Source organism: Pecten maximus, chromosome 1 (genome assembly GCF_902652985.1).
Source record: "Pecten maximus chromosome 1, xPecMax1.1, whole genome shotgun sequence".
Lineage (NCBI taxonomy): Eukaryota > Metazoa > Mollusca > Bivalvia > Pectinida > Pectinidae > Pecten > Pecten maximus.
The window spans coordinates 39326025-39336296 of NC_047015.1; the positions used below are offsets into that span (position 1 = coordinate 39326025).

Here is a 10272-nt window from a genome sequence, read left to right on the forward strand (position 1 = left end):
GCTCCTTCGCCATCGTATTTTCGCTCCTTCGCGTTCGGAAGTTCAATGGAGGTATACGTAGCTTCGAAAATTGTCCGTTTTTTTCCATTCCCTGCTTTATGTTCAGTGGTTTCAGAAATTAGAAAAAATGTCTCAAGTACACTATATATTGATATACGACATTATTTTAATGAATTAAGTTGTACAAAATTGACCTACAAGGACTACCAATTCATGTGCATACATGTATATTTGAATGTACAAAACTATAAGGTTCAAAATTAATTTTGTGCTCGACTCTTTGATTCTGAATGAGAATAATATTGCAAAGAACAGGAACAAAATGTCATCGTTCACCACAATGAAATACATACAACTTTCAAACATTCAGAAATATTACTTTTCTATCTTTGATCTGATCCTTAATTAAAGATATTAATCTACTTGCATGTATAGTAATAACGACCATATATTATATTTAGAAACACTGACTTGGTTACGTGACGCCACCAGAAAGTTGGAAAACAATCATTTCAGAATAGCACCACCTATAAAAGTATATATATCCCCTGCAACTATAAAGAATTATTGATTATGTAGTGTAAGGTACCTTCCAGCAGCTATGCCATGCTCCGGCATCCCAAAACCTGTCCACTCCCTTCGATTTCCTCTGTTTGATATGAAGATTTAATAGTGTTTATAAATAAAGCCTTAAATACCTTACCAGGAAACCAAATTGTTAGAGTTTTACATAAAAAATTAATTACGCAAACACTAAATTTGAGTTAAATATTGTTTTATCATATAGATTCTACAATTTTCATAAATTGTTAATCAACATTTTCAATTCAGTGAGTTTCAGCCCTATTTTTTCGTAGACTTTCAGTACAGTTCCCCTAGATAAAAAAAAAGGTGTTTTCCAAAAATTTCAGTGGTACATGTATTTTCCCAAATGGAAAACAGCATATAAGATAACTACTAAGTATACTAAACTGAAAGTTAAATGAAGTGTGGGCGGAGAGAAGTTTTCATAAATAGTTCGGTTCATTGAGCCACTTTTTCAACTTTAAGATGGATAAGATATGTATATATACATACAATAGGATCAGTCGAAATACTATAGGACGTGGAACATACTATTGGAGAGATTGTATATTAACCTTAATAGCGGTGACAATTTCACTTAAACTCCAATTTCCCCGTTTCTTGAGACCAAGATTCTTTAAACGTCTCTTCAAGGTATGGTAGCTGCAAAATCATTTGGAATACTTATGCATACATCACATAAAATAAAATAAATAACTAAATTACTCTCCATCGAACTTCCGAACGCGAAGGAGCAAAGGAATGAAAATACGATGGCGAAGGAGCGAAGGAGCGAAGGAGCGAAAACACGATGGCGAAGGAGCGAAAATACGATGGCGAAGGAGCGCTCCTTCGCGTTTAGGTCGAAGGAACGAAGGAGCGATATAGGAAATTTGGCCCTAACGGAACACCATATAATTGACATCTCATGATTCGAACAACAAGTTTACCTGTACTGACCACTGGACAGGTGGTTGTCGTGACCCCGCGGCAAGATTTCACACCCCTCCCATAATGCCCTGACTGACAATAGGGGTAACGATAGCGTGCGTTGTCACTCCCGATCATGGTGTTAACTAATAGTCAGACTAAATTGATAGATAAATGGTATATTTAGAAGCCATGACATTTAATCACTCCGGTAAACCATACCGGTCACTTTTACGGAAAGTGCCGACGGTCCCGATTGGCAAAATGGCGGGAAATGAAGACCGTGTGCTGCTTTCAATGGTACTGCGTATAGCCGCAACAGTTCGCTCTATTTCCCGTAGAACAGTTGCCATGTTCTGTTCTTTAGAAATCCCCTCCAAGTAGCAAGTTTATCGGTTTAGACCTACATCTCTCATGCATGCATATGGGATACGGATAGTCCAATTTAATTACAAGCGTTTCGTTACCACTGATCAGGATTAGGGAGTAATCATTATTTTCTTTGTGTTTCAATATTAATCTTCGCACTGAGCAAACACGTGTAAATACAGATATCTTTAATTCAAATAGAGATATCTGTATTTGAAATAGATATATCTGTATTGCAAAGTAATTGCAGATATCTCTAATTCAATTAAAGATATCTCTATTTAAAATAGAGATATCTTTAATTGAATTAGAGATATCTGTATTTGAATTAGAGATATCTGTATTTAAAATGAAGACATCTCTATTTAAACAAAATTAAAGATATCTCTATTTAAACAAAATTAAAGATATCTCTATTTAAAAAAGGGATATCTTTAATTCAAATAGAGATATCTCTATTTTAAATAAAGACATCTTTAATTGTTGTAGAAATACAGATATCTTTATTTCAAATACAGATATCTCTATTTGAATTAAAGACATCTGTAATTCAAATAGAGATATCTGAATTTGAAATAGAGATATCTGTAATTTAAAGAAGATATCTCTATTTTCAGTAGAAATAGAGATATCTGTATTTAAATTAGACATATCTTATTTAAATAGAGATATCTTTATTTAAATTACAGATATCTCTAATTAAATAGAGATATCTTCATTTTAAATAGAGATATATTAAATTAAATAGAGATATCTTCATTTCAATAGGTAAAGACCCAAACGGCTTGCCATACATAACGTTAACACATGTGCCTTTAGCAGAAAAACGTTAACGTACATCATGTAAGTGTGCATTGTACTTTTGTTTTATCTATTAGCCGGGATATAAGTGCTTTGAAACAGATACATAGTTTGTTTAATTAAAAAATGCTAAGGTATAATTGATGAAAAATATTCTTATTTTGTTGGGTTTAGGATAAATTAACTAAACATTTTGATGTGAGCCTGACCGGCGACGATCAACATGAAGACACCGAGGGCATGTAACGTTAACCGATATGGTCATTATCAAGAAAAAAATCGAACTATTGTCAACCATGAATAATTCGAAGTCCCGCTGTTTCGAAGTTTTTCTGTTAGTCCCTTGAACTTCGAAACATCGAATATATAAAACATTACAATGAATTTCACAGATAATTCATCTGGTTTATAAATACGGTAATTACATCTATAATCAATTGTATAGAATATATACCAATTACAAAAAAATACAATTATTACATACAAAAAGTATATTTACGTGTACCTACCCCAACAATGGGCCAAATGTACTTCGTGGACTCTTACGAAATACTAGGAAATTCACTCGACAATCCGAACATACCTTGTAACTGTAATAAGAGTATGCGTGTAAAATGATATTTACATGTGCATTAGAGCCTACAAACTTTGATCTACAAAACGGTAAAGTATTCTTTATAAAAAAAGCAATTGTGTGGCGGGACTGGACTGGGTCGATCATCGGTGACCAGGTAGCTCAATTGGTAGAGCATCCGGCTAATGTTCGGAGGTCCCGGGTTCGAACCCCGGTCTGGCCGCTACATTTTCTCCTCTCCTGTTACAAAATTGGCGCCCAACTAAAATACCCACGGTGGTGGTATAAGGGTCTCGTGTGTCTTCGAGGGCGAAGACTTGAAAAAAGGAGGGAGGTGTGTGCGGGACTGGACTGGGTCGATCATCGGTGACCAGGTAGCTCAATTGGTAGAGCATTCGGCTAGTGTTCGGAGGTCCCGGGTTCGAACCCCGGTCTGGCCGCTACATTTTCTCCTCTCCTGTTACAATTACAATTCTGACTTAAATATATATCTATACTATGGATATTTCATTAAGAATAATAATCCATACAACATAGTTAATAAAATATTATACCACATACCTAATAGTTTTGTTGGACTCGACAATGATACGTCCATGTCTGTCTTTGTCAGCCGGAGGTCTGACTGTCTTTGGTGACAAAGTCCACACAAAGACCTAAACGTAAATCGAGGCATTTTCATGCATTCACACTTACATAGAGCATACGGGTAAGGGATGGAAAGAAAATACAGAGAAATAAAACCGAAAAAATGTTAAACAAACTAATCGTAATCGTAAACCTTACTGGAAAAATTTAAATAAGTCTGTTGGTGTCGATGAACGGAACAACATATTAGCTGAGGAACAAAACGGGTTTAGGGAATAAAGAAGTTGTTTGGACCATTTGTATACATTGACTTCTATTGTTAAGAACAGGAGAATTCAGAGAAAGGACACATTTGTATGTTTTATTGATGCAAAACGGGCGTTTGATAATATTCATCGTGATTTACTGTGGTACAAACTGATGAAGCTTGAAATTACTGGTCCTTTTTTAAACGCTATTAAATCGTTATATACATCTACGAGGAGCGCTATTAAGCTAGGAAATTCTTTAACTGACTTTTCGATATTAAATTCGGAGCGAAACAAGGCTGTAAATGGTCTCCAACACTTTTTTTTCTATATATGTAAATGACATTGTCGACGAAATCAACTCTCTGAATTGTGGAACGAGTATAAATGGACAAAATCTAGCAATATTACTATATGCAGATGACATTGCATTAATTGCTGAAGATGAAATAAGTCTACAAAAAATGTTGGATGTTGTTAACTCCTGGTGTCGCAAGTGGAGGATGTCTATAAATACTGAAAAACCAAAGTTTTACACTTCAGGAGAAAAAATTCACCCAGATCAAACTACATATTTAAGTGTGGAGATCAACGTATTGATTACGAAACCTCGTACCGTTATCTAGGATTAACGTTTAATGAATTTACGGACTTCAAATATACAGTACAAAATATTACTAAATCAGCGAGCAGGGCACTATCTGCTTTATATACTAAGATCCTTTCAAGTGGAGGTTTTTCCTTTGATGTATTTGAAAAATTATATCGTAACCTCGTGGAACCTGTACTCTACTACGGTGCTGGAATATGGGGAATATCGAAATGGACACATGTGAAAAATATACAGAATAAGGCGTGTAGATTATTTCTAGGATCTTCGAAAAACTCTTCAAATACAGCAAGTCGAGGCGATATGGGATTCATGTCGACACATCACAAGCAAATTATTGAAGTACTACGTCTACGTCTACGACTACACGGTGCGGAAGAACCCCGTTTAACTAAAACTATATATAATGCTACAGAACATATTGCTAACTCTTGGAGAAGAAAATGTGACACTATTATACACAGTTTTGGATTATCTGATGTAATGAACAGTCAACGCTCGACTAAATGTAAACTTCGTGATATTAAGCGGATATTGGATAATCGAGACCAGATAGATTGGAGAAATGATCTTTTTAATGATAGTAACCGTGTAAATGGTAATAAGAAAGAGGTATGTGTTGTTTTCGTCTTTTGTAATTGAGTTCCTTTTATAATGTATCACCATTGGCATTGCCATTACAATGGGTAAATCGGATTTGATATTAGGCTTCAATGCATTATGGTTACAGCGATGAGAGAAGTAACACAAATGACGAAGGAAGACAACTTTATGACTTGTTCCCTGACTGGGCCTCGCACCTACGATCTACGGCACCAAATCGTCTAGCCAGAAGTACCCGCAACTTTTACCGCTGCGCTACATCCACATTCTTACAAAATAGCATTTCAATGACGCCGTGATGGTCAGTGACAAGTCGTCTATTAGATGATATGAATATCCGGTTCGCATTGTATATACATACATGGATTCGAATTGTACACATATCATAAATATTCATCACAGTTCAGCTACGACAGGATTTGTTAAGAACATGGATGTGGCACAGCCGTATAAGGTGAACATGTTTTCGCAATTGTAATTTACCAAGACAACACATGATACCGATATAATAACCAAACTATAATTCAAAGTAAAAATCGACCAAATCGAGTAAAATATAAACAAAAACAGATTTGCATGGAGACTCCTGAAAAAGTACATGGAGAATAAGACCAAATGCTCAGGAAGAGTAAGCGTCCTCTGGTTCGTTGATTGAATCAGGCATACAAATCTAGAATTAATTCTTGTTAAGTCACAATCTAATAATCTAGGGAGGTGACAACGGAACCATCGGCATATCAATAATATAATTAAGCATCAAGCTAGTTTGACTTCATACCTCGTAGGCTTTCAAGGGTATATCCGATATCTGTTTATCTGTTTACTTTTGAAACGATTTTCATTGATGGTAAAGGTGAAAATGGAGAATGACACCAGGTAGGTAAAGTGTATTATGCTTTTTTTGATTGACGACATTTTCTATATGAAAATAAAGCTAAAATCCAGGTTTTGTCGCGTCCTCAAATGGAAAACAAATGGAACCACCAGACATATCAACGAACGTTGGATTTCATATCGAAAACAGAAATAAAATGGCGATAAAATCATGATGCCGACCATGGAACATCCTAATTACTATTCGTCGATCTTCATCTCTGGAATAAAATTCAAGATATTTGGAGCGATTACATCAATATTGAATCAACAAGGACATGCAGGCACTGTACGTAAAGGAAGCTGAGGTGTTACTCTCCATCATGAAAAAAAAAAAAATCGCCACATTTGTCATACAGCTTTAATTATACGATGTCTTACGATAATTCTTTTACGATAGAAGGTGGCTGTCTGGAGTGAGATCGACAGGGTTATGCTTTGTTCTTTAAAGACAACCCATCACCAATATAAAGTTGAAATTGAAGGACTTTAAGAGGTCTTTTATTACCAGTTCTTCAATATAAACGGCATCGTAAGGAAGCAAAAACAAGCCAGCCAAGAGAGGAATACGGTGAGATCTTGTTGGTATACCAATAGTCCTTTGGAAGTTGTCGTACAAAAATGATGATGTCCACCAACGATTCGTTTTTAATGACGATGTTCAAGATTGGTAAAAATTCTTTTCCGTTTTCTTAAAAATCCACATGCTATTGATTTAACTTCAGGAATAAATAGATCTAGTACCAAAATGAAATTTAATCTATTAAAGGTAACCAGATATCACTAAGAGTTACATAGATTTGACGTCATGACTAATTTTGCCTCCATGTCAATCGAGTTCAAAGATATTCCTCCAGTTTCCGAAAACAGATCTCAAATCAGATGTCCCCTGATGATTAATAGAAATGGAAATATTATCTACATAAATAAATTGTTTCTAGATTAACTAATCATCTGACTCATTCTTATCAGATCACATTTCCTTGTCGGAAGGTCAATATCCTGGCTTAGATCATACCATTTTTGCATTAGGACGACCTATCATTGTCATTGTAATGTCCACTGTTTTTATGATTCACGTACCAAAACCGTTAAATCGGTAAATAAACATTAAAAATCAGTTAAGTTCCATTCCTGTTCTTCATCATTGTGAACCATTAGCAAGTCGAGAGATACCACAAACTACCTAGTTACAAGGCTATTTGTTTTCGTACGTCACTGTATATATACATGATTATACCTGTGATACATTAATTGAAATATAACCAGGGAAATCAAGAGAAAAGATGAATTGGTATATCGTTCAGTCCAGGAAAAGTTTTCAAACTCATTGTCTAACCGAAAAAAAAAACCCACTTTCGGACCAATAAGAAGCCAAGGAAGTATTGATAATCAGTGATACATTAACTACGAAATAACACTGTTAGCATGTTTCCATGATTTGTACGGTAGCAATCGATTACCATCAGACATATTCAATGATCACTTGCTCCATTATGGGTGGCTATATACATCAGCAGTTCAAAGGTCAAAAGATGAGAGTGGTAGGTGATACAGGCACTTTATAACACACCCAGATTGATCTACCAGCATTATGTTTTTTCGTTATCTACCTAGGAATGGCTGGAGGTGAGTAACCACAAATTGTTTCAGACATCACTTCAGGTTTTGGTACGATTACAGTCCTTCTAACCGTCACGATAGCTGACGCCCCAGATTCCCCCTTACGAGGACGATATAGCCGGTTTTAAGATCAACTTCAAATAACATATATATACGCAATATGAAATATCAACTCCTTTAGCAAATGTCAAACCTCAAACACGCATGCTGTACGTAATTTCTTATCTCCCAACCTGTTATATGGTCCCACACAACAGTTTCATCCAATTACCTGCTGTAACACCTGGATGAAGTCCGAAAAGAATTTTTTGAGGTTTGATCAACATATAAAATATGTATTGCCGATATGAGAATAGAGAGTAAGGCTTTAACAAAAAATACTGCCACTGAAAAATAGATTTCCGCGTGGGATACATGTCTGAAAAGGCAAGGATTTTCCGGATGATGGGGTTTCCCCTCCACGAGTGTAAGGTTACCTGCTTTTCGAGTACTGGTGTGCTGTCTTTATGCAATTAAACATATCTAATGACATAATCAGGTAGGGAAAACCTGGATTTGATAAAAGTTTCACGTTACTGGAGCTTCAAATGAGTGATTGAGGGATGGTGTCACTAGTAATAATATAGAGTATAACTAGTTGTGCGAGACCATATAGAGCGTTCTATCATTATGTGGATTTTACTGTCCTTATTTTCATATGTCGATCAGCTAATTTTTTCGTAAATGGATGCCATTATTACAACTCAGTATTGTTTGTCTTGCGTAGCCGTAGACCGACCATACTGTATATAATTTGACAATGTATGGTCAGCCTCGCCTTAACATTTATGAAAACTGATTTTTGACTCTCCTGAAAAATATATTTGTAATTGGAAAATACTGATAAAATTTGAGAATAAATATGAAATTATTAAACGCGTGCAAGGCTTGGCTTTGTCACATTAGGGCCAGTAACATATTAAATAATTTGAAGAGTTTAAGACTCTATTGAATTCACATTTACCGTAAACGTGGAAATTTACACAGGGAACGTAGGATTGACCTTAAATACACAAAAAATAAACATGCGCCTTTTATTTTGATGTATACGGTATTTATTGAACAGATGAAAAAGAAAAATTATTATTATAATTTATTTTTGACATCTAAACACTTTATTGGTAACATGACAGTAGTACCTAAGAGAAGAATGTGGTTCTACACTGTACATGTATTTAGCATGATGGTAATGCATCATAGATATGAAATCATATGTAATCGATCAAGTAATTAATATATCCTGTGAGACAGACAATAGGATTCATATTTGAGTTTAATCAATCTTAAATGCCATTCCGCAAGCTTGGAGATGAGTAAAATGGGATTTCTCTCACAAGTGTCGTCTGCTTACATGTAAACGAACGTTTATTAAAAAAAACCCCGTTAAACTGATAATATAGTTTAAGATAGGACAGTTACTTATGTTACCCTACAGAGCAATTTTAAACTCTTACGAATATATTATATGAATGGTTATGTAGTTTCTATGATTTAACCTTATATTGACTGTACTTATCATGAGTAACACATGTATATCAATTACTCATGTTTCAAGGATGGCCGTGACACACATTATTGATGCTACATTAACAACTATAAATATCCTAAGGAAAATGTGAATTGAAGATAACATAGGAAAATGTCGTGCCAGCCTTTAATGGTATGAATTAGAATCATACCAACAACAGTGTATTTGGACCTGCTCTCGATTGGACCAAAATATCGATATTCTGTTTAACATTTATAAACCAGCAAGGAAAAAAGTACTTTGTTGAAACAATCAATCGAAAATTCTCCTCAGCAATTAGGCTTAAAATTGCTTTTGGTATTGAGCTTGCGAAAGTAATGACGCTATTCTCGAAACGCACTTTTGCATTTTGCAGTGCAGTCTTGACCTATCTGTAAAGAGCATCGCCGACCTTTTCGAGAATATGTCGGCAGCAGACATTATCCATGAATCTTGTGATAAAGTAGAAGTTCTCCATGGAATCCCGTCACATTTCTTTGATAGAACAAGTAAGTATTCCTTCTTAGGAAGTCTTCACCGAGGAAAAAGTAATGTCTAGTGACTTACCAGTAATGTCGGTTGAGTTTTGTTGTGTGAGAGGGGGATAGGACGTGATAAGGAAGCAAAGAAGTGATTGTCATTAAAATTGACATGATCGATCTTTGGGCCACCATTTTCTTTGTTGTAATTTTTTTTCCATCGTAGTTGCTTCTTTGGCCATTTTGAAACCCCACCTTTGAGATATCTATTCGTTTTTAGCGCTAAAACCATAGGTTTTAGCAGCTATTGTCAACGCTTTTGAGAGATGGGCACGCAACGCGCTTTTTAAACCCCCCCCCCCCCCCCCCCCCGGGTTGGTGTTTTGTAAAATTACTTGACTACTGTGATATCTATAGTGGCACATTTACACAAATAACAAATAAGCAACACTGTAAGGTTTGTC

The 10272-nt window shown here is 35.3% G+C and overlaps 1 non-coding gene across 1 annotated transcript; it reads left to right on the plus strand.

The window, feature by feature from the left end:
• Nucleotides 1–3389: 3389 nt before the first annotated feature.
• On the plus strand, nucleotides 3390–3461 carry Trnai-aau. Its single transcript has one exon. It is a non-coding gene; the product is annotated as a tRNA-Ile (tRNA).
• The last annotated feature ends 6811 nt before the right edge of the window (nucleotides 3462–10272 follow it).